Below are 25,748 nucleotides of genomic sequence, written 5' to 3' on the forward strand. Positions count from 1 at the left end.
GTTTGCGGTATACCATTTTTTCCGCAAGTTTATTGTTTTCTGTTTGGTAATAAATTAATGATAAGATCTATTTTGTTACATCTTGTGATCTGTTTATCTGGCAATCGCCAATGGCAGTCAGCAGGGTTTAAGAACATCAGTTGTTCGACCTACTAGTCAAATGCGTTTTGTTAAAATATACTTTTTCACTCATTTGGTCTTTTGGAAAATGTTGTTTGTGCTGTATTTAGACCCCTCTACCAAGAAATTTGTTTGAACGTTATTTTCAATTTAGACTTGTTTATATATATATATATATATATATATATATATATATATATATATATAAAAGTTATGTTTATATATATATAAAAGTCTAAATTGAAAACAACGTTCAAACCTATGAATGCGTTGGATAAAAACCGCAATTTTTATACGTGTGCATGCAAAACAAATTTCTTGGTAGAGGGGTCTAAATACAGCACAAACAACATTTTCCAAAAGACCAAAAAAGTGAAAAAGTATAATTTAACAAAATATCACTGAAGAGACATTACTTGTCGAAATCCGGATATGGTGTACAAATGTTTGCACCTCATGTTTGCGGTATACCATCTTTCCGCAAGTTTATTGTTTTCTGTTTGGTAATGAATTATTATAAGATCCATTTTAAAACATCTGGTGATCCGTTTATTTGGCAATCGCCAATGGCAGTCAGCAGGGTTTAAGAACATCAGTTGTTCGACCTGCTAGTCAAATGCGTTTAGTTAAAATATACTTTTTCACTTTTTTGGTCTTTTGGAAAATGTTGTTTATATATATATATATATATAGAATTGGACAACAGGAACTATCAAAACTATTTTACAGTATCAAGCTCCATTCATACTTTCAAAATGACAATGCCGTTTGTTTTTCTTTTCTGACAGATTTCAAACTTATTACTGGTTTGTTACATTGATGATTGATATCAAAACTTTATTTTGTCAATAGATTTTGAATGTTTTATAAAACTCTCCCCATACAATAACTATTGTAAACGAAATTCAATTCCATTTTCTTTTAAAAAGGTATGTATTTTGATTCAGTCCATATCATCATGGGAGTAAAATTGTTAATTAAAATCGATTTCCCCTGCTTGCAGAAATACTGTTACTGTGTTCAATATTATTATTATTAATATCTATAGTATACTTTAAGATTATCAACAACACTTTTCTACAAAATTTATCAGCCAAATTGCCGATAACTTTAAAATGATAATTGTTTCAGTTGTGGTATTATACAAGACAATGACCGGAACATAAACAAGAAACCGTAGATACTCTTTTCGGATAGATTAAGGATATGAGGTCATTGTTACAACTCAGAATTAAAAAAAAACTTAATGTGACTATTAATATTTGAGCTGCAGGTGTTGCAAAAAAACTTTGCTACCACAATGACAAAAACTCAATCCCAATTTTATATTCATTTTCGTGTCTACACTAAAACAAATCTATTCTATTTTTATAAATTTACCTGTGATAATATACACGTCACAAAAATACATTTCTTTTTGTTACGTTGATACATTCGTGTGACGCGCAGTTTATACTTCGTTTGAGGTGTACTGATGTACTATCGTAAATTTATGGGAGGTGTTCGTTGTTATTCTGTGGTTTACATGTTGTAATGTACTATTATATTATTTATTTATGTATTTCTCTGTCCTGAGTGTGCTTGCATTTATTTGTACTGTATTTCTGTCATGTAATGTTGTTATTTTAGCGGTATGTTTAACATTGCCATATAAGCGGAAGGTTTGGTTAGCCATAAAAACAGGTTCAACCCACCATTTTTTATTAAAATGTCCTGTACCAAGTCAGGAATATGGTTATCAGAAAGTCCGTTTCTATGTATGTTGGCGTTTGTTTTTGTTGTAGTTCAGTGTTTCTGTTATCCGTTGTTTTCCTCTTATAGTAGATGTGTTTCCCTCGGGTTTAGTTTGTAACCCGGATTTGTTTTCGCTTAATCGATTTGTGACTATTGCACAGCGGTATACTACTGTTGCCTTTATTTGTTGTCCACAAAGAAAAAGCCCGAACAATATCTTTTTTGATTGTAAATCATGATAAAAAAAGGGAGGCAAATGATACCAAAAGGACATTCAAACTCACAAGTCGAAAATAAACTGACAACGCCATGGATTAAACGAAAAAAAAGACTAACAAACAACAGTACACAAAACACAACACAAAAAACCGGACTGAGCAACACGAACCCCACAAAAAACGGAGGGTGATCTCAGGTACTCCAGAAGGGTAAGCAGATACCTGCTCCACATGTGGCACCCGTCGCGTTGCTCATCATGTTAGTACAAACCCGGTGATAAGTCTAAATCGGTAAGTCGCATTCGTGGAAAAGGGGACAGTAGTCACGATAATTGGAACAGATCCTTTGTCATCTGTGAAACAAATATTCCATAACGGTCAACGAACTCGTGATGCCGTCCGTAAATTTTACGATGGGACGATTCCAACTTCACCACTTGGAACTCTTGGTTTGATAGCTTCTTTGTGGGCAGCAACCCTCTATCAAAGAAATCATGATAGGAAATACAGGCCCTGAAATATCGTATCAACTGGGAGATAGATAATCCGTATGCAGGTGCTGCTGGAATGTTGCTACATAGAAACGGAAAGTTCACAATTGGAAAACTGAAGTCGTCTCTTTTGTCGTAAAGTTTTGTTTTCAACCGACCATCATTGTCAACTTCTAGAAGTAAGTCCAGAAATGAGGCTGACAACTGTTTATTTTGTATCCTTAAGGTATCTCAAGTTCGATGCGATAGATTCGTTCAACATAGTCACCACATTTTGAATTATTTAGTGAGAGAATATTATCTTTATAGCGGAAAGTGAGGTTAAAGGATACTGCTAACTTCTTTTATTTCTTCCTAAGAAGTTCCTTCATGAATTCAGCCTCATATGAATAAAGGAACAAGTCGACAAGAAGAGGGGCACAGTTGGTTCCTATGGGAATGCCGATTGTTTGTTGAAAAACACGTTCTACAAATGTGACAAATATTTTGCCAATCAAGAAATCAAGCATCTTGATAATGTCAGTTTCAGAGAATTTTTTGTTTGAATCAGAGTGAATTTTTACAAAATACGATTTATCCCTCCCTAAGACAAGAAACTTGTATATACGTTGGCCATTCTTTTTTATGAAAAGAAGTTAATAAGTTATAAATTATTTGACAGACGGACGAATTCTGTTTTACAGTTTACTTGTAAACCCATCATTAACCACCCAGGAAACATCCTTAAGAGGTTGTTCTGAACAATCATATGTCTTTATTGTGTGTTCAGTGTCAGTTAAAGAAGAATTGGATCTTCCTTCACACTACTGGTAACTCAAATTATATTAGTATCCTTAAAAAATCGTTACATATATAGCTGCCTTTACCAATTATCCACGAAACCTATTTCCAAATATTAGCATCGACATTTTCAACAATTTGAACCGGGTTCGAGTAATTCTTAACCTACCTACTTTTTAGGCTGTGCGATCCAATTGTTGATAATAGAATAAATATCAGTTTGATCACATATCCTTTATGTCACTCTTCTTGCGCAATGCTATACAATCATTTTACTTTTCTACGCTTTACACAAGTTTCCGTCAGTATAAACTTAAAGACAGGTTGACAGAATAAGTTCAACTTTATTTGATAAAAAAATGGCCAACTAAAATAAAAGAATCTTATTTTATTAAATGGGTAGGTCATACCTTCAAAACCCACTCTATTTAAACAAAACGTTCTTTGAACCTTTCGTCAAGATGCTTGCTTTTTTATTGACAACATATGTGTTTGCAATGTGTGTATTTCAACAAACGATTGGCATTCCTATGGAAACAAACTGTGCTTTTCTTTTTGTCGACTAGTTCTTTTACTCGCATGAGTAAACCTGAATACAGGAACTTTTCAATAAAGAATAAAGAGAAGCGGGTAATTTAGGTTTTATATGAGACCAAAAATGTAACAAAATTTAGAACTCTTAACTAGATGATAATATGAGGATAAACAGTTTTAACAATAAACTCATCATAAATACCAGGATTAAAATTAAACGCCCTAAAATGTGCTTATCCTCTTGTTGTTAGGGAGGAGGGATGGATAAATACCCTTCCACGTCCGTTCTGTGTTTTTGTTTGATGTTTTCTGCTTTGTATCGATCTGAAGCCCTTTTCAACTGATTTTTATACTAATAGTTTGTTCTTATGTTTTGCTGTTACCCCACTGTACCAGGTTAGAGGGGGTGGTGAACGCTCACAAACATGTTTAACCCCGCCACATTATTTATGTGCCTGTCCAAAGTCAGGATCCTGTAGTTCAGTGGTTGTCGTTGGTTCATGTCTGTCATATTTGTTTTTCGTAAATTGGTTCGTTATAAATTAGGCCGTAGTTTTCTCAATTGAATTCTTTCATATTTTTCATGTTGGGGCCTTTTAAAGCCGACTAAATGATATGTGTTTTTCTCATTGTACTGTTGAAGTTGTATAATTACTTTGTACATCCACTTAATTTGAACTTTGGTGGATAGTTGTCTCGTTGGCAATCATACCTTATCTTCTTATTTTTATATTAATATACATATAAATTGTTTTTATATTAGAATTTGCTTAGAATTGAACGGTTAAAATGTCAAATAATGACAATAAAAAGTAGCTAAATTTCCAATTTCTGTTTATAATAAAGAGATTTGACAGGCAGTTATGTCAATATATAGATAACAAAGGTATATGAGGACATGTGTGTAAATGTTCATTTATCACTACAAGTGAGAATAAATAATATATTCTTCTTCGGTCCACCATTCTAATTGTAATCAATTCTCAAATTTTGGACAAATTAAATAAAGTTACAAGCTCTTCGGAATCAGTAATACAAATGTTATAGTTATTATCATCTAAAGATACATATATAATTCAAAAAATGACTGACAAATCATAGTTCTGAAGTTTCTATTAATCAACAAATTAAAAGTATTCTTATTTGTTTTGTTTTGGTCAGGAAAATGTCCATTTCTCTTTAAAACTTTTTTATGATTAATACGACGATACAAAGTCTTATTTATATAATTTATGTACTTTATTTTATGGTGGTAGTTTCTGTCTTGTATAATGACAATCGAGAATAATAAACACTATGTTTTGATTGTAAAATTCCTCATCAAAGAACGACTCTAACCAAAATTCATGTATTTGTATGTTCAAATCGATATCTAGCTAACTTCCAGCTAAATTTTGGTTTTGGCTAGGAAAGTCCTTATTATTTTTGGGGATAAATACTAAACATTTGTAAAAACTGTAATCTTTTTTACGTGCATTGATGATCTGATCATGTCATGATATTGTTAGAATATTAAAGTACATACATGGATCTGTAATACTGTAATTTCTTTAAAGATTTAAACACTTTTGAATTGGTCCTAGTGTGAAATCAATTCATGGAAATAAGCCCTATCACTTTTCGGATACAAACATTCAAACTCTACTGATAAACTCATCAAAAATAGAGATATGTTATTAACATGTGTTGCGGTTATTTCGACTTATTGTCGATATCAATCAGTACACCTACGTCTTAGAAGGTAACTGTTCTAATACCTTTCTAAAGATACCTATGTAGCTATTTTAAACTTTTTCTAATCTGACTTTAGACTAAGACTTGCCCTAAGACTATCCCACGACATGTCGATGCCCTATGACAGCTTTGCTTACATACCCCCAGGACGCCAAAAAAAAATGGTTTGTATAAAAAAAATTATAATTACAACACATCGTATTCTAAACATGCTAAAAGTTAACATTTCATGATAACATGTCATGTAAAAAATATTTTAATAAGTTTTTAATTAATCTAAAAAATTCCAATAAAACTATTGTTAAAAATTAAATTTTGTTTTTACAAAAAATTAAATATTTGTTATATTATTTCATATATTGTTTAAATCCTATATTTTGTATATAGTTACGCAAATATTTTATGTTTTTTATATATTTTTATATTATCGTTGTTTCGATTTTCTCAAATTTGTTTAACTTCATATATTTTTCTAACTAAGCAAGTTTATTTTCTTTTAACTCTCACACTTAAAAAATCAAACTACACGACGAAAGTTCGATTACTTTAAGGAAAGCAGAAGCCACATATTTTTGTTATCAAATCATTGTGTCTCTATTTTTATGAATAACTAATAATTTAACAATTGTTTGGGTTGAAAAGAAAACGTTTATCCAAGAAACTATTGTGTAAAGTGGGGAATAGAGTAGGGTTTCGGCAGATTTACACTTCTTGGGATAAATTTCTCCGTGGATTTTAATGAAAAGTATGATCCAAAGATGAAAGAAATCGAAAATACTGTAAAAACTCGGACAAACCAAATAATTACCTCAAATGGAAAAATAACAGTTATATAAACACTTATTATATCAAAATTAAATACTAGTAATTTATTTCTATCAATAACTAGTCAAATATTACAAAGCTTAAACACTTTATGGACAAAATATATATTGAAATCTACATAAAAGGTTTATAATTAACTTGAATGAACAGAATTAATAGAAATAATAAAAAACTTGTGAATCTATTGATCGTTTCTGAAAATTTGAATATTTTGAAAATACTATTTACTGGTCTTTATAAAAAGCTAAAAAATCCATTTAAGAAAGAAGTATTTGATGCTTTGAACGATCTTCTAAATTAACAAGATAATTCTCAAATTAACACATGCAATATATGGAAGAATGGTGGAATAAAGATTTGTTATCAATCAATTTTATATATTATGATTGGACTAAAAAGGGGTTTGTTTAGCTGATTAATGATTTGTTAGATGAATGTGGAAATTTTATGACTTTTGATAACTTAAAAAATGTATACAATACCAAAACTAATTTCCTTACATACCAAGGCTTAATTTCTGCACTAAAAAATATTTAAGAGAATGTATTATATGTCTCAATGATGAAGAGAGAGAAAATGGTCCAGTTTTGCCTTCAGTTATCAAAATTTTTTTTAAATCCCCTAAAGTTTAAAAAAATATGTTTAATATGAAAAATGTGAACAAATATGGTCCTTAGTTCTCAATACAAACTACAATTGGAAAAAAATATCTCTTTTTATATTACCAAGAACTCAAAACTGCAGTGGTTTCAATACAGAATAATATCGAATTTAAGACACGAACGAATCTATCTTCCAGGGCCTAATTTAGGATTTTGGAGAGGGAGAAGTGACTTCTCCTTCCATAAGAGAGTACGGAGAAGTGGTCAGTTTCTTGGAGAAGTGACATTTCATTACCGTTTCGTTTGCATTAAATAATGATTTATTGATTTTCCATCTAGCGCATAGTTGATGTGTTTTTATGCCAACTGAAGATGGAGTCTGGTAAAAGACAATTTGGCGATACAAGGGATGAAGAAATCGAACAAAAACGTTTGAAAATGAGTGCTGATAAAACAATAAAGCAGAATATAGCAGCAGTGACTATTTTCAGTGAATATATTAAAGAAAAGAAAATGGATCCAGGATTCGAACATTATGACACATTAAAAGTAGATGAAGCGTTGTGCCATTTATATATAGATGTGCGCAAAGATGATGGAAATCATTATAAAACAAATTCACTGCAGTGCTTGAGATACTCATTGAATATATATTTAAAGGCTCCACCATACAATAAAAAAAATGACATTGTGAATGATGAAAGTTTTAGTGCTTCCAGAAAAATATTTCAAAGCGGCAATGGCAGAACTAAAACGCATGGGAATAAGAGACGTTGAGCATTATCCGTTTAATGAGGAAGCTGACAGAAGGAAACTATATACTTCAATATATATATTACCAAATACACCATTTGGACTTCAAAATAAAGTTCAATTTGATATTAGCTTGTATTTTTGTCGACGGGGAATGGAAAATATGCCACAAATGACCAAATTTACGTTTTCTGTGATAAAAGATCCGAAGACGGGGCTTAAATATTTTGTTAAAACTTTGGATGAGCTGACGAAAAACCATCGCAGTAGTGACAAAGAAAAAACTTCAGGAATAATGCCAGAAAAATCCGGTTCTGAATATTGCCCCGTGTCCACCTTTAAAAAGTATGTAAATAAATTAAATCCGGAAGGTAATAAACTATGACCGACAGATCAGTTCAGTGAGGAGGACTCTACATGGTATTATAACATTCCTGTGGACGAAAAAAACGCTTGGTAATTTCATATCACACTTGAGCAAGAAGTGCAACTTGTCTGAAATCTACACAAACCATTCATCCGAGCTACCGGGGCTACCGTTCTAGCTAAAAACTCGTATTGCAATGCACAGATCATGGCCATTATGGACATAAGTCAGTAGCATCTCTTTCTTTGTACCAGTGGGTTGATGATGATGATAAGATACGTATTTGGCGGACGTTAACAGAAAGCACCACTTATAGGTTGCACTTTGTAAATACAGCTGTTTCACAAGCCACGCCTCTTTTGGGGAGATACATAATATTCATATATATTTAATTTTGTTTACGTACTGGTTCCCAGATATGATCTCTATGTTTCATCTCATAGAGAAATAACTTGGGAATGTTACCAGTATAAAAACAGATGGAAGCGGCAAAATCTGAATTTTGAGGGACACCCAAAGTGGAGGTAGGGATAGTACAGTATTTTAGTATAAGTTTAAACTCTCGGGGCATATAAAATATGCCGCACAGCCCTATGTTTTGACCTTTGAATACAAAAGTAGTGCATATCAGCTTTCCGTTCTAGGATATAATTTATTACGAAACTTCAGAGTAAAAGTGGCCCAGCTTTTGCCGAAAAGGGAGTTCCTATAGGAAATTGTCTATATTTCCAGAAGTGCGACCTATATTGGGTGAAAAAAAAGAACATATAGAATTTCACCAAATCCTGTTTGTCTCAGAGATTTTAATGAAATTAACTCAAATATAAAGTTTTATAAATATTTCATGAAGATTGAGACAATAATGGGCCTCAATTATGATGACTCAGCATAAATTTACAGTTTACAGTATGCATAGTGTACTTAAAGCCCTGAATGCAAAATAAATTCATAATATATGCATATTTATAATTTAAATTATTTAGAAGTGCTTATATTTACTCTTCGCAGTCATTGAAACTGATAGATCCTTGATGAATATTGTTGTTGGGGTGTTTTTGTCCTGTCTATGACCCCAAAGTAGGCCGTAACACCTGAACTTGGTTTTTGTGACTGCGGCAAAAAAAAAATATAAGCTATAAATACAAAAATACCTCAAACAACTAACAATAGTGTGTTCTATCCTAAATATGTACTAAATATTCCGTATTCACAGCAACAGCAGAATAATTTAGCAAATTTGAGGCCCCAGTTTAAAAAAAAACAGAGAAAAATGCCTACACCTGGGTCATAAAACAGATATTTTAACCTGTAAATGCTATGATTTTATTATTTTAAAGGTTTTTTGTATAGAAAATAATAACTGTGCTTGGAAGTTATGCAAAAAACAGATGGTTGCAGTCAGTTTTATAAAACTTTTAGTGAATTCAAACATCAGACTGGTACATGCAACTTTTGCAAATATCGCTATGTTTAAACACTTCTAGTTCATATATTAACTAAACTATGTTAGATATATGGTTAGAGATTATATTATTGTGACAAGATTTCTAAACTGACCATTTGAGGCAGAAATTGGGAACTTTTATTGACAAATAGGCATGCAGTAAGATTTGGACTGGACACAGAGGCAGGATTGGATACTTTATATAATCTTGAATGTTGGAATGATTAACTACTAAACTTTACATTTATAGTATTCTGAAATGCTTTCAATTTGTTATCAAAATAATTTCAAACAGATTCTAGCCATGTCATGTCAGCTCTCTATTTCATTGTTTTCTTGATTGTTTTACATTGTTATCAGTATTTGAAATTGAGGTCTTTTGAAACATTTTGGTGTGTTTTATTGTAAGCTTTAAATGGAATACCGGCAATATCGGCCAGGATGTTGATTTGCCAAGCAGTTCATGCATTTCAGCCCTTATATTTTTACTTACAAAATTTCAAAATTAAATTATTCTCCAAGACATTGTTATAAAGTATTGTTTTAGTGTTATTTTGTCTTGTGTGATCGAGTTGAATTAGGGACAGGTGGTGCCTGACCCTCATCAAGGACTAGTCAATGCTTATCTCTATGATATTTTTGTTGTCTATTCATTTATAAATTTGGAGTTGATGACAAATCTTAGATACTCTTTGTTGAGTTTACAACTTGTTGAGAACCGGGGATATGTAGTTAGCTTGATAGTATAGACATATGTCTACAGATCTTTTTTGCATTTTGTTTTGGCTGAGAATACCATATAATTTTCATATATCAAAAATATTCAAGATGTATACAGATCATCTGAATACTAAAGTTGATGCCTGAAACATTTGATTCGGATTTAACGGCAAGCGGCAAGGTCGGACTTTTTGTGATTTAATCTAGATATAAGTCTGGTATTTTTGGTTAGTTTGTAAAGACTGTTACAGTCTACATGGCAACATGTAATCCGTACAAAGACACATTCATTTTCCTACTTATCGATCAGTCGTTGGTTTAACGCAGCAGCTAAAAAACAGACAGCTTCCTCCACTCAACGTGACTACGCGAGCACCAACGTTAACGCTGTTTTGAACAATTAGATAACTAATGAATTTATTTTTTTCAATAAACCTACAAACTTCTTTTTCTTCAGAACATTTTTATGGCTGGTCTATTAAATTTTTATTGTGTGGGAGGTTGCGTAAATAAAAGAAAGAAAAAAAAGAATTAAATGCATGTATATTTTCACGGGGCTTGTAATTACATGTAACAAACAAAGAAATCAGGTCGTTAGTATTCTTGTTTGAATTGTTTTACATTTGTCATTTCGGGGCCTTTTATAGCTGACTATGCGGTATGGGTTTTTCTCATTGTCGAAGGCCGTACGGTGGCCTATAGTTGTTAACTTCTATTTCATTTGGTCAGGTGAAGAGTTGTCTCGTTGGAAATCATACCACATCTTCTTATTCTTATAATTAAGTGATGTCTTGTAAGATGTTATCTTATGCATGTTCAAACAAAATTTAAATAATGAAATGATAACAAAGAAAACGTAAATGATCATGTACCTCAGCCGCAAGCCATGACTCTGAATCTGCAAAACTGACAAAGTAACAGTTCCCAGATCCAGATGGAATATCCTCGAAACCAGGCGCACATGGCAACCGTTGATTACAATCAACTAAAAGCAAGAAATAATAGATAGAACTAATTCATGCAAAAAAGAAACAAATATAACAATTCAAAGTTGGTCATATCCTAAAAGATGATAAAATATAACTTAAGAACTCTGCTTCTATTAAATAAATAATCTATATTTTTGATATACTTTTTATTAGTTGCACAAAAACATTAGTGAATATATGATATTTCATTTTATTTCACAGTAAACATTTTATTAAACACACTTCTGGTTTTAGAGTTTAGTCTGGGACTATTATACTTACGGGATTAGAATATCGTAGGTTTTTCCTTATGATAAGACTGAATTACCGGACTCCGCGAGATTTTACAAGACTTACGAGGATTTGGAGTGAAAGATGTCTACGGCTGTGTAAATTAACGGATTCATTTTTAAACGATCGTCAAAAATGTTTTTATTGTTAAGTATTAAACCAAACAAAATATAATTTGTTATTTCACCCGATGCAACTGGGGTTTTCCTATTCAATAGATATTAGGTTAAGCGGGGTTATGCTGTTCAGCCGATGACATAGTATACTGTGTTACTATATAGTATCGGGTTATCCTATTGAGTAGAATGACTTAATCAATAAGTTATATGCGTTCCACTAAGGTATTATCGAGCATGCGCAAATTCGTTGAGCCGGGCACGCTGCATCCTATATCAGCATCAACGTTATGTTGGCGGCCATTATGAATATAAGAAAGTTTGTTCTACAGCAGTGCACGATTTATAAGGGTATCTTCATTTTCCGATTGAAAGTTTTGCAGAAAATTTGCAGTGTTGATAACCGTTGAAATGTTGTATAAATATCTTAACCAGTTAACTATCGATAAAAAGTAAGTACACACATTTATAAAAACATTCGGCATCAACCTAACAACTTTTAAAGTATAGTTCTTTAATTGCTCCAGATTGGAACAAAATGAATAACAGTTGACATTTAAACCTGGAAATAATACATCAGTGCGTAACTTCTTTATGTTGTCATAACATTAAAACGTATGAATATCTTACTCAAATGACGAGGTCGAATTTGTTAGCCAGCATGACGTAAAAATGACGAATCAAAGAATTCAACTTTATATATAACTAATGTAGGACAATGCAGGCCCTTTTGTTTTCCACATAATTGTACAATAAATGAAGCTTACCTTAAGTTGAAATTTGATTGTAATTTTGTTGAACCTATTCATGCTGAGGGTTAACATAGGTCTCATGGTAATCTCAGCATATAGGTTCAATGAAATTAATATTACCAATAGTTAACAAGTTCCAGATGGAATCCGATACCGATACCAGTAGTATATGTTACATGAAGTTTCAGTTTGCAACACATCATCATGACAAATGAGTTGAAGGTTCAAAGCAAGGAAAAACTTTTCAAGTAAGAAGCCAACTCAGTTGAAGTGAAAAGTAATGCTTACAGTGTAGGGTTGTACTGATGACCAACACACGCCCCCTGTTTTACCTGAATGGACATGACAAATTCAGACACCGAATCCTAAAGGAATTATAATATAAATAGATGATTTGGGGACTTGAACTGTTGAAATGTTCAAGGACAGGTCCTTTCATTTAAAGCCAATAAAGGATACATTATTCAACATGTCTGTCCGTCGGTCTTCCTGTCCGTCCGTCCATCTGTAACATTTGTAGATATAACCATGTACTCTATGTATTGAAGTGAAACTTCTACAACAAACTTAATATCAACTCTACTGTTTGTAGTTGTGCACAATGGTTTCAGTTTTTTTCACTGGGGTCCGAATGGGGGTGGTTGAAGGGGCGGGTCCATAAAATTAATGGGATCTGCAACTCCTTTGTATATTTTGAAATTGTTTGTGCACTATGGCATTAGGTCTGTAAGGTGATTTTTTCAGGGGTATTTGATCAAAAGTTTTGTCATCTCCTACTACACAGTATGGAACCATCTCATCAAAGAAAAATAGTAATAGTTCAGAGCAAGTTCCTGATAGACTTTCCTATTTAGAGATTTGATATTCAGGGATAGACAAGATATTTTAAATTGCACATTGAATATTTACAATTAAAACACCCTGGAGAATACCCTTAATATTTTCAGAACATTTCATTAGACTACATCCAAAACGTTCATTAAAAAATAACTGAATCACTCGGTAAAAACACAGCACAATCATGGGCTATTACTAGTATATTAGTAATAGTACAATTACACGTACAATGTATCCTTGTGTCACCAGTTTTCAGCCTAATATCACTTTTCACTTCTCAACATTACCATAGCGTATTTTTCATTCCTTCTTACAGACTGGAATTAGAAAAGAATATCCTTTCAAAAAATTTTATGTTCCTTTATTACTGCGTTTTTTAAAGATTCTAATTCTATTGATAATTAAGAAAACTGCGGTCCTATTATTGAACGACCCTTGTTTATTGAAATTTATGTTTTGAAAGATCGCTTTTTTTTGTGATTTCATATATGAATAAAAAAAATATATGTGTATGCCTCCGCTGCTACGGGAAAGGGGCATAAAGTATTGCTTGTTTTCTTCTGTCCGTCCAGTACGTCCCCAAAATTGGTTTCCGTTCTCTTATCTTTAGCTTTCCTCAACTAAATATTATAAAACTTAATACACAATGTTTATGATCACAAAATACAGATCAAGTTTTGAAATTGGGTTGCATCACTTTTACTGTTTTTAAGTTATGCTCCTTTATAAAAATAAAAAATGCTGAACTTTTCGTTTCTGTTTCTGTTTTCTAACTTTAGTTTGCCTAAACCTAATATTATGAAACTAATATACAATGCTTATTACCACATAACACAGATCAGGGATTTGGGTGGTTTCACATTTAACGGTCTTTAGCTATTTACAGTCCCTTTATTAATGGACAAATTGCTAAATCTATAAAACTTATACACAATGCTTATTACTACAAAACACAGATGAAGTTTGAAATTGGGTGGCGTCACTATTACCGCTCTTATGTTACGCCCTTTTATACGTATTTGGCACAACTTTTTTTGGAATTTTGGATCCTCAATGCTCTTCAACTTTGTATTTGTTTGGCTTTCTAACTATTTTGATCTGAGCGTCACTGAAGAGTCTTATGTAGACGAAACGCGCGTCTGGCGATTCAAATTATAAGCTTGGTACCTTGGATAATTATATAAACCTAAAAATTAATGAATGTTTCGTTTCAATTCTCTAACTTTAGTTTGCCTTAACCCACTTTTATAAAACTTATACACAATGCTTATAATCACAAAATACAATCAAGTTCAAAATTGGGTGGCGTCACTTTTACCGTCCATGAGTTATGCTCCTTAATAAAATCATATGCAAGCGGGGGCATCCGTATAACATTGACACATTCTCCATTTTTTTTAATTCTAAAGAGTCAAAATAGGATGAACGGATTATATAAACCGGAGGGAAAATATAATACAAGCCCAAACGAAATAAATATAAATATGTCAAAATTGAAAACAACGTAAAATTCAAGAGTCTATTCTAAATTGAGGTAAAATAATTGGCGTTCCAAATACTTTTCGATCCCCAACATCACTGAAGAGACATTAATTGTCGAAATCCGGATATGGTGTAAAAAATTTAGCACCTCATGCTGTGGTTTACCATCTTTGCCGCAAGTTTATCGTTTTCTACTTGGTATTAAATTAATATAGAGATCCATTTTGTTACACCTTGTGATCAATTTATTTGGCAATCGTCAATGGCAGTCAGCAGGGTTTAATAACATCAGTTGTTCGACCTGTTAGTCAAATGCGTTTTGTTAAATTATATTTTTTCACTCTTTTTGTCTTTTGGAAAATGTTGTTTGTGCTGTATTTAGACCCCTCTACAACGAAATTTGTTACATGCACACGTATAAAAATTGCGGTTTTTATCCAACGCAATCATAGGTTTGAACGTTGTTTTCAATTTAGACTTGTTTATATTTATTTCGTTTGGGCTTGTATTATATTTTCTCTCCGGTTATTAAATCCGTTCATCCTATTTTGCATCTTCGCTAGCCAAGGGTTACGATCCATTTTCCTCCTCTCCACCCTAGGCGGATTAAGCCAACATTTGTGATAACAATGTTGCGCCATCTATCGGTAGATTAAAGTCACGCCCATTCCGAATACATTACTCTTGACCAATGGTAGCACTTGAACTCTTCAATTTGGAGGTAAAAACACGGTAGCGTCTAGATTCTACACACTTGGTAAAGCAGGAAACGAAAATATACGTTGACATTCATGCATTTGTGCAAGAAACATACACAGGAATTTCTATTAGTTGATTAAAAACATTCAAATTGTCACTAAATATAGTTGTATGTTTAGGGATGTAAAGACTTGTTGCACAATAAGCACGTGGCAATTGTTTACATACACTTTCTACATTTACACGTGATCATGTTATAGGCGCTTTTTGATTGGATGCAGCGAGTTTCGACTGCAACCAATAAAAATCATTACCGTGTGTCTCCGAAATTCTATCTCAATCCGCCAAGGGTATAGTGGAGGGAAATGGATCGTAACCCTTGGCTAGCGAAGATGCCTATTTTTACTCTAAAATTCAAGTGTCTATCCTAAATTGAGGTAAATTAAATGGCCTTCCAAATACTTTTCGATCCCTAACATCACTGAAGAGACATTAATTGTCGAAATCCGGATATGGTGTAAAAAAATTTAGCACCTCATGTTGTGGTTTACCATCTTTGCCGCAAGTTTATTGTTTTCTACTTGGCATTGAATAAATATAGAGATCCATTTTGTTACACCTTGTGATCAATTTATTTGGCAATCGTCAATGGCAGTCAGCAGGGTTTAAGAACATCAGTTGTTAGTCAAATGCGATTTGTTAAATTATATTTTTTCACTCTTTTTGTCTTTTGGAAAATGTTGATTGTTCTGTATTTATACCCCTCTACAACGAAATTTGTTACATGCACACGTATAAAAAGTGCGGTTTTTATCCAACGCAATCATAGGTTTGAACGTTGTTTTCAATTTATACTTGTTTATATATATTATTAGATATATAAGATGAAAGTTATATCATATATCATATACAGGTCGCACTTAACCTTTGCAGCAATTTTAATTACTATATAAACACCAAACCCATCTATTGTTTGACACTTGTTGAATAATCTTCAAATGTTGTAAAACAGTGAATGAACCATCTGGGTTACACAATGACAATATCATTTTCGATCTACATTTGAGCAAATGTGTCTATCATTTCCACTAATGACGAAATTATCTTCGACGGCCTTTCTGATATTCGATCTGAGCTTTCTTTTTGCATGCATAATACATATGATACTATGGGAAATCCCGCTTTTGGTCAGTTTTTAAAAATTAAATTAGCGGAAATGTATGTTTGCCTTTTCTGATGTGTGGTTTATTTTATGAAACATCCGTTGTTTAGTATGAAAAGTCTTCTATAAAATTGAAAACAACAGTTCATAAACTTATAAAGGCAGTCATAACATAAATTGTGACATAAGAATAATATAAAAACAAAGAAACATAAAGTATTCTAATATGACGTTCTTCAAACGCTTTGAGTAGAGCTGTCCATATCTTACTCCCACGACGTTTGCTTTTTATGAACGAATTACCCGAGGTCAGACGGTGTAAATGACGTCATTGAACGATGACGTAAGAATATAATAATTCTACGGGAAAATGCATAAACATAAACAAACAATGATAAGAATTTGTTGAAAGCCCATATTCTTGAATAAAAGTAAGATAATCCATCAATTTTGTCCAAACCTGTCTTAGTATGTTATTGTGAATCATTTAAGTATGTCTTTTATTCAGTTTTATATGTTGTAGAAACATACATCTTGATGATGTCAGTTTTAGAGAAATGAACGGAAACTTTATATAATATATATATGATGGTACAGGAAGGAATCGCTAGTCATGAATCATGTGTACAATTACCCATTTTATATATTTTGATTAAACGCTATGTCCTATCAAGTGACAATTTTATTTCTGACATGTTTAAGACTGCATTTTGCCAAGTAGAAAAGAAGTGCACAAACTCCGCATATGACGGTGTATACCAATATTGATGATAGAGTGATTGGACTAGTGCTGCTGTCTGGAAATAAAAATGAAAGTATTAAAATGTTATTTGTCACAAAAATTAGCCAAATGAAATAAAGGAAAACTTGTATTGGCCTATTCTACATTCAGTTTACTACCTCGATTTCCCCATGGGACATTATTGAAACATATTAATTCACCGCTGATTATGAAGATATTAATCCTTCTAAATAGGCCTCGATGGACGAGTTTTCTAAGTATTTCATTTGCTGTATCACTAGCCAGTCAAGACTGAAGTTGTGAGTTCAAACTACGCACTGGCAGGTGCGTTTGCTTCAATCTTAATAAACTAGGACCATAGTCATTTTTCCTTCCGAAAATTCGTGGTTCCCACCAGGCACTTCGGCTTCCCCGAACCAATAATACTGACCGCAACGATATAGTCAATAATGCTGAAAGTGGCATTCAACAGCAACGATCAATCAAGCGACCTCAACAAAATGACATATGATAGTAAGTAGATTTAAATTTCTTTCAATACTGGCTAAAGTAGTAAACAATATCAAATTTTAAGAAGGGGATATTATTTGAAGAAAGATCTCACTATTCATGAATTAAAAGCAACAAGGAAAAGTTCTTGAGTAACTTTTGCTATTCGTTGTAAAGTTTCGTTTTTTTCTAGCAAAAGTATTAAAGCAGCACATGAACACTGGGTACATATAACATCCGAGTTCTCCACTTAATTGGCTAAAATCATCGTTTAAATTTCGTTTTATATGCAATGTTTGCTAAGCTTTTTGTCTTTTTTGAATTTTTAACCGTCATTATTTGATTCTTGGTTGGTGATTTTGGTTTTATTAGCTCTTCAAACTTTGTATGAGCTAGGCTTGTGGATTTTCGAATATATTTGCCGCGAGCATCAGAGATATAAATTGTCTAAATGAGCATCTAATGTAGTAAAATTGGTTTTTTTCATTTTTTTTTTTATCAACCAAACTATCAAACCTTTCACAATGTAGGTGAACATTTTGCAATAAGTTGATATCTGTGTTGTTTTTTAGTTATGGAATTATTTTTCAGATTCGATTGAATACGGTTATCTAATTTAATCTGAGAACGTTAACTGCGTTTATCAGCAAACCATTAAAACTTGATAACAATCAGTTCAAGTATATAAAATCATTGCATTATAAATATATAAACCAAAACCCGATGACCTGTTACATATTTTTTGTATACTACCATAAACAATTTTGAAAAGCAGTTCAAAATACTAATCATAATTTATGCATCACAATTCATCAAACGAGTTACCTAGCATATAAATAAGAGACAACATACGTTAATTTACAGTAGTATACCGATGTTCAAATCTCGTGAATCATGCAAACCCAAGGGAACATCATTTCTCTATCCTGGGCGTTTTTGCATTTATTTGTACTGTATTCCTGTCACGTAATGTTGTCATTTTAACGGTATTTGTAACATTGCCATATTAGCGGGAGGTTTGGCTAGCCATAAAACCAGGTTCAACCTACAATTTGTTTTCTTAAAATGTCCTCTACCAAGTCAGGAATATTGCAGTTGTTATCAAATAGTCCGTTTCTATGTATGTTGGCGTTTGTTTTTGTTGTAGGTCAGTGTTGCTGTTGTTCCTTTGTTTTCCTCTTATAGTTGATGTGTTTCCTTCGGTTTTAGATTGAAACCCGGATTAGTTTTCGCTTAATCAATTTATGACTATTGAACAGCGGTATTCTATTATTGCCTTTAATTATGAACTCCAAACAGGAATATACCGGGTGCATCGACAGAGTAGCGTCTCCTGCTATGTAAGCTTCATCCGCCATGCGAAACCACTGTCAGTCAAAATGTCAGAAGTGAGCGACTGCTTGCATGACTTGCATGCCATCACGAGTTCAGATGCTCAACTTGTTAACAATTATTTCTTAAATTTTTACGATTTACATTAAGAGTTCGCCTGAAAAGAATTGTTGACATTTAAAAATTTGTCAGTGTTAGGTCTGCATTTAGTATATCTAATGATCTAAAATGACTGACCATTTATCTGGAAGTTGAAAGTACAATTCTTGTTTCCATACTTGTTTTCCAAATTCATAACTAAAGCCTTAATATTTTGAAAAAGTTTTGCACTGACTGTTACTCTGATAACATATCCTGCTATCATAAAAGATCTGTTACAAGATTATATGCTAAAGTAATTATCTTGAACAAGCAAATTGTACATAGAGCAGTTGATGAAAGTGTTGTACATATTATCGAGGCATTTCAAATACAGATGTCCACTAGGGTTGTAGACATTAAACGAAATACTTATATCCTCGTTTATGGACGATGTAATTTGACTGTTGTCATGCAAACATTCTGGTTGGCCTGAAAATACAAACAACGTACGTTTACTGTTTAACCGTGAAATATATTATCACTCAGGACACCCCTGAAATTACGTGACTGTCACAATAACTTTCAAAGAAAAAAGATTTATAAAATCTACAACGAATTCTAATAATCTTTATTATTATAAATTTTAAAAGTGTGCATAATTTGCCCTTTATTTTTGTTTCCTTTTTGAATGTTTAATTCAAATTATTAACAACAATACATGTATGTCAGCGTTTTGTTACTTATAGTTGCACAACATCGAAATCAACATTGCTAGACATATGTGGTAAGTTTACTACAAATACATTGTTTCAAGAATAACTTAAGATATGATATAAATTTTGTCACGCATAGATCTATATCTCTATTACAGCATAAATAAAAATCAATTTACTGGTAATCCTCTTTTTTGTACTTATCACACTGCTGACAAATCTTATGAACATACCTTCAACAAATAACAATATGGAAGTCTGAACATTGAAGAATTCGTTGTCAGCTGCACATGTAAAACAGTTTAAATGGTCGTCTTTTTAGGGTACAAACAAGTGTTCAAGCATCGACGTATTCGTGACATTTACCACTTGTTCTTGATATGATAAATATAACGTCGGTCCTGGTAAGCCGTCTTCAACGTAGCACCTTACTTTTAACGGTATCCCTTCTTCTCCAGTTAATATGTCTGAACTGTTATCACTGACCAGTGTGAGATCTGCTGGGCTTTCTAGAACATGTTACTATATTATTTCAGATTCATATTCACCTTTAGCATAAGAAATTCAAATTTCGTTAATCAGACTAATTTAATATATAGAGTAAAAAGTTGCGCTATGATCGCCTATGAGACAACTATCCATCATGAGAACACAGTAAAAGGATACAATAACAATGGGTCAACAGACGGTCTCCAATAATAATAATGATAATAATATTAAAACAATAAAGAATATGTGTTTCGGATGATGATGATGATAACGATGATTATGATAATGATGATGATGGGGAGGAGGAGGATGGTGGTTTGTGATGATGATGATGATGATGATGATGATGATGATGATGATGATGATGATGATGATGATGATGATGATGATGATGATGATGATGATGATGATGATGATGATGATGATGATGAGGAGGAGGAGGAGGAGGAGGAGGAGGAGGAGGAGTGTTGTGATGATGATTATGATGATGATGATGGTGATGATGACGATGGTGATGATGATGATTATGATTACCTGCTATAATTACTGTTATTGCATATTCCATTAGTTTCTTGTCTTTAACAGTGTTGCACCGGTAAAGGCCCTGGTTGTTCTTTGAGAACATTTCAATCTTCAATATGTTTTGGCTTTTCTCATTTTTGGTTATGAATGCTTTGTGTTTGATATTGGTTAGTTTTCCATTTATTGTCTTGTTAATTCCATATACCATCAAATTAGGTGGACCTCGCCATACTATTGATTGTTCTTCTTCCAAGAATGGACATACTAAAAGGACCGATGCGTTTTCTTTCACAGAAATAACATCACTTGAGACTTCTGTATAGAAACAAAGACACAATTTGAATATAGTGTTGTAGGTTGATAATAAAGCTAATAAAATAGTCAGCTATATTTTCTCGTAAACAGTTTTGTAATATATAAAAGGAGGATTGCGAAGGAGGAGAGGATAACGAGCTTTGTGTTTATGTTTTTATTTATGTCTTCCTTCTATGTCTTTCGTTTGCGTGAATGTCCTTTTGTGATTAATTATAATATGCTTGAAAAGTAAGCTCATGTGTAATGAAGGACAAAGATAACTTCATTTATTGTATATAATAAAAATTCCCACAGAACGTAACGAAAAGTTATCGTACAATGGTGCAAATATAATTTCAAACTATTACCAGGGACAAAATGTGTTTTAAAGAGCTTTTCAAGCTTTGCTATACAATAAAAGGATAGTTGCATGCATGTATATTAGTGAATACCATCCCTTGTAGAATATATATTGCACTCGCAGGCTCAAATAATATAAAAATCTATTTGCGACAATTATAGTCACCAATATTCATGCAATAACCCCATATTATTCCATTTCAGTTTTTCATCATAATTTATGATTATAATATCATTTCAAAATAACTCGAAAGTTTACTTTTCAATTAGCACACACTTATAATTTAAATTCCAGCAAATATAGTTTAAAGTCAGACTAGGGATTCTGTTATGTCATTTATCTAATAGTAAAAGTTCATGTAAAATGTGTCACTTTACCGCAAATATGATATATCAGTACCAGGCAGAAAGGCAAAATCACGATCCATCTGTGCACCATCATGTCATTAAAAGTCTAAAAAAATACACACAAAACACAACTTCTTTGTTTGGAGTACATAAGATAAGAAAACGCTTGTACCAAGTCAGGAATATGTCAGTTGTTGTCCATTCGTTCGATGTGTCTTTTTTCTCATAAAACTCTGAAAAATTACATCTGAGTAGATACTCTTTTAAATATGTGCCCTTTTAACTAATGTAATGTTATTTCAAGTATTCAAATTATTTATTTTTTTACAATAACAGGATTCACGAAGATGTAACAAGTTGCCGATTTCAAAGTATATGTAAGTGAATGATAATCCCCTCATTATCTTACTAACTTATAATATTGTAAAGTGTTCAAGGCTCAAATGATCTCTTGATTTTTTTTTTTTATAAAGAATGAGTTTCATTGTCAGAGCAATGTTTATCATTAATGCATGACTCCTTTTGTATGCATTTCATGTATCATGAATTAGTCTGAATCACATAAGGACTGTCTTGTTATCTGGGAAATTATGATACATTGTGTTTAAGATATAAGATGACACATTTTGTAAGCGTATTAGTTCAAGGTTATCTTTAATTTTAAAAGTTTTTTTTGCATTACTTTGATATTGATTGGTTTTTTATCAGTTATTTTGAAGTTATTAAGATTCATATAACATGATTGCATTGTACATTGTACATGTTGTTATATTAATTGTATAAAAAATAAGTATCATTATGTATAAGTATGTCTTGCTTTTAGAGCTTTGAGGTTACAGTTTTTACCTCACTATTATTGTGCATGCCCAAATTATAAAAAGCTTGTATTTCTTTTGCAAGCTAGCTCAAGGAATGTGTGTGTAAATTTCTAAATGCGGCATGGATGATAAGATCACAAATTATAATAGCATAACAGTTGATGGTAATATACGAAGCTGATGTTATAAAATCGTGTTGACAAATGTTTCGGCTGAACAAATAGCCTTCGTCAGTGTCAATGGTTAACAACACCCATTTTGTCACTATCCACATAATAGCAAAACATGAGTCATCACTTAAGTGTTTTAACCTGCAGTCTTTGTGCTTTATGAGGATCTGAAGTGTCTTTAAAAAATTATGACGTAAAATACAAAACTGTAAATTAGTAACAACTTATATTTGTATATATTTTCAGTTCATTTATGAATATGCTCATTAAGAAAATAATGATTACCCAATAAACACTGACAAGACATTTTTACATTTAAGTTGTAAGACTTTGTAAGATGTAACACAACCAAATCGGGCCCAAGCTGTATTTGACCAACATTTCGGAATTTTTGGTCCTCGGTGCTCTTCAACTTCGTACTTTATTTGGCCTTTTTAACGTTTTTGATTCGAGCGTCGTTGGTAAGTCTTTTGTAGACGAAACGTTCGTCTGGCATACAAAATTTCAATCCTGGTATCAATGATGAGTGTATTTGCAGTATCTATATTTACAGATAGTAAGATGATACAACGGGGATAATTAAAATTTCAAATTAAGAGGGACAGAAAACAATGGAAAATGCCATAACCGAAATTAACAACCGAACTCCAAGGCATTTAATATCTTAGAAATATGGAAGTTAGGATTTGAAAAAATTGTTGTCATCTCTTTTGTCATAAAAGTAAGTTTTCAACTGACCCTTACTTCGATGTCTAGAAAACCATACATAAAGGTGTGCGGATACACTGTACTACACCTTACATAAACGTCAACTATTTTAATATTTTAGACTTTACGGTAAATACAAGAATATATTTTTTTCATTCTCTTTAAAATACACTGCTCTGTATAAAGTCTGCCTTTTATGAATAAGGAAGAACATTTGGTTCCTATAGACAGGTTCCAACAGAAAATATAGAATCGACAGGCGTTAATTAAATTTTTAATATCAAAAAGATTTAAATCCAAAAATATTCAAATACTTGTAAGAAATAATGATTAACATTCAGACAAAGCCCAAAGCTTCATTCTTCTGAACTTCTCTCGGGGAGGATAAATTATGCTTGTTGAAATTGAAAAATCGGATGTTTTCCATCTTGTCTTATTAAACATGAAGAAGTATTTATTTAAAATCTGCTTTTTATGAGTTATGAAACATGAATTACAAACTAGGTCTTGTATATAAATATAATATCGAGTGATATACCAACTATCTTTCGGCATATCTATCTATAACATTCGAGGAATACGATATCTATTCTTCGGTGTGTTGTAACTTAAATCGTGTAGGTTTGAAGTAAGTATGGTTTTGCCCGAGCTATGTCAGAAATCCTTTTTTTTTCATTGATATACTCGAAGTATCTATGGCAAGTCATTTTCGTCAAACTAAATAACATATTGAAAATTAATCATACACTGAGATTAAAAAATGAGAAAAAACACACAAGAAATTTAAAAATTCACGCTGAGAATCGTGCGCACATTATATGCGAATATACGTAATTAGCTTAATAAGGGTGTATTTGTATATGTATCTGAGGTTAACCATGGTTACCCAAAAGTAATTTATAATTCTCAACGTGGCTTTTTAAGTTTCCTTAATCTCAGTGCTAAATTTGTTTTCTTCGAAATATGGATTAACCATTTGACGAGAACCGCTTGTCATGAACTTTTTGTACAATGATTCTTATGTAATTCAGATATGCAACTCAAAGAACAATGATCTACTATTTTTCTATAAAGAGAAAAGGAGAAATGAACAAATCATAATGTACTAAATGTTCTTCTTGATTAGTTAATACATTGAATTACATCCATGACGTGTTGATTCCAACATCCTTAACGAGGTATTCAAGTTATTAAAAACCAAAACAATCCCTTTGTATTTGATTGTGTTAGAAATACTGTATCATAGACAACGACCTCATGGTCTTTAATTTTCTTATAATGCACAAAACAAACACCATAACATTCATTAACAAGCATAAAATAAAACGCGAATTGATAAGGCATCATGAAAAGTTGTATGTTATACTTTTTTTTTTGATTCATTTGATAACACACATTGATTTAAATTTTTTTCATTATTTCAGGGGAGAATTTACACGTACAACTAACAATAAAAATACCCCAGTGATTATGACTTTTTAAACAAAAAACGAATATTGATCTAATATGAAAAAACGATCATGCACCAAAATGATGCATTATACACTTACGTTATATAATGGAGCGTCCCTATCTGTTTGTCCTCACTTTTATAATTATCAGTTAAATAGCAAACGCACAGGAAGGAAAACAATATTCAATTTTATTGACCTTTTTGAATGCTAACGCGGAAACTCTATTTCCTTGTGATTAAGTTATAATTTAAAAAAAAATATTATTGGCTTGAACATTTTTGTATTGAATTATTTATTATTGTAACTAACCATGCTTGTTGAAAGAAAAAAAAGGATTTTCATCATACGTACTGAGAACCTGGCACCGATAAGGTCTTCTTTTATTGATGTTTTATTTCAATGAAATAAAACTTTAACGACATTGTTCAATGGAATGTATATATGAAAATAAATTGGCTATCAGTCTACTTTATACAACTTTCAAAAGGTTACTACGATATATTCTCTATAATATATCAAATGTGATGGTACTCTAAAGGATGTTTGCATACCCCAATCGAGATGTTTACCGCTTATGTGTGATGCTCACTACCAAGTAG

At 32.0% G+C, this 25,748-nt stretch overlaps 1 long non-coding RNA gene across 2 annotated transcripts in view; it reads right to left on the bottom strand.

Annotated features, from left to right (window-relative positions):
- LOC127701122 (uncharacterized) overlaps positions 1 to 25,288 on the bottom strand; it is a 173,970-nt gene extending 148,682 nt beyond the window's left edge. The window contains exons 1-5 of one of the 2 annotated variants that reach the window (XR_007981828.1): positions 25,246 to 25,288; positions 21,010 to 21,312; positions 20,220 to 20,495; positions 19,430 to 19,762; positions 17,168 to 17,426 (exon numbers count right to left, since the gene is read on the bottom strand). This is a non-coding gene — a long non-coding RNA (uncharacterized LOC127701122). Of the gene's footprint in view, positions 1 to 17,167; positions 17,427 to 19,429; positions 19,763 to 20,219; positions 20,496 to 21,009; positions 21,313 to 25,245 lie in introns of those variants that run through there. The other variant, XR_007981829.1, reaches the window with a different exon arrangement.
- Positions 25,289 to 25,748: the final 460 nt, after the last annotated feature.

This window comes from Mytilus californianus, unplaced genomic scaffold, assembly GCF_021869535.1.
Source record: "Mytilus californianus isolate M0D057914Y unplaced genomic scaffold, xbMytCali1.0.p SCAF_5, whole genome shotgun sequence".
Lineage (NCBI taxonomy): Eukaryota > Metazoa > Mollusca > Bivalvia > Mytilida > Mytilidae > Mytilus > Mytilus californianus.